The sequence below is a fragment of the Chrysochloris asiatica genome, unplaced genomic scaffold (assembly GCF_000296735.1).
Source record: "Chrysochloris asiatica unplaced genomic scaffold, ChrAsi1.0 scaffold00212, whole genome shotgun sequence".
Classification (NCBI taxonomy): Eukaryota; Metazoa; Chordata; class Mammalia; order Afrosoricida; family Chrysochloridae; genus Chrysochloris; species Chrysochloris asiatica.
Window position 1 is genome coordinate 36,339 of NW_006408730.1, and position 1,211 is coordinate 37,549.

A 1,211-nucleotide genomic window follows, 5' to 3' on the forward strand; every position below is an offset into this window, starting at 1 on the left:
GGATGTTTACAGCTGTTTCTCTTCATTTTGAGTTGTGCCCCATCAGCAAATGAAGGTCCCAAAGGCTTTACTCAATTTGCATCATCACAGTCAACTTTACTTTGAGGAGGCAGCACTTACCTAGCTGCATTTTGAGTGCCTTTCAGCCTCAGAGGCTCATCTTCCACACTATATCTGGTAATATTCTGGTACTCTTCATCATGTTTCAGTATTCAATATTCCACTGTTATTTAGAAGGTTTTCGATAAGTAAACATTCAGAAGTAGTCTGTCTCTCCTTCTTCCTAGTCTGTCTTTGTCTGGAAGCTCAGCTGAAACCTGTTCACTATGGGTGACCCTGCTGGTATTTAAAATACTGGTGACATAGCTTCCAGCTTCACAGCAACATGCAAGCCACCACAGTATGACAAATTGCCAGACTAGCAGTGGGTGACACTTGTAGAACAAGGGAAAAGGCTACCACATTCTCTTTGACCTCCTTCCATTATAAAGCAACAAACTGGTAACAGTAATCCGTTTAGGAAGTTCCTGATTAAATTTTCAGTGTATTCAAGAGTGTCACCTGCATTCCTCAAATCTGCACGAGTTGCTCTGTTCCTGCTTTGCTTCTGGTCTTGGAATGTACGGGTTTGGTGGTGCAAACATTGCTTATGATTCAAAAGAAATTATGCAGAAGGCGCTAAAAGAAACTACCAGGGGGAAGTCTAAAATCAAGCAGATCTATGATTTCAGGGAGTCAAGAGGACCAGAGAACAAAATCAGCAGCAGCCTAGGTCTCCTTCTATCAGAAGTTTCCTTAGTATCCTGGTGTCTCCATGTCCCCTCCCCTGTTAGTTCCTTCTCCTTAACATTTCAATCTCTCTCTTTTGAAAAGAAGAAAAGTTAAGTAAGTAAAACCCTCCCTTGGTCCAAAGCTGCTCTCCAGCAAGGATGCATCCTCACTCCTCTTCACTTCCTTCAAGTTTCTTAAAGAAACTTGTTCTTCATACTTTCAGACTCACTTATCACTACATATTCGTTCTTGCCCAGAAGCAAGCTGGTTCTGTCCCAGCTGAAACTGCTCAAACAAAGGTCACAAACAATTTCACTGTTGCTAAACCACCACTAAGGAGCTCTGGTAACATAGTGGTTACAAATCGGGCTGTGAATTTCAGGGTCAGCAGTTCGAAACTACCAGCTGTTCCTCGGGAGAAAGATGAGGCTTTCTGACAC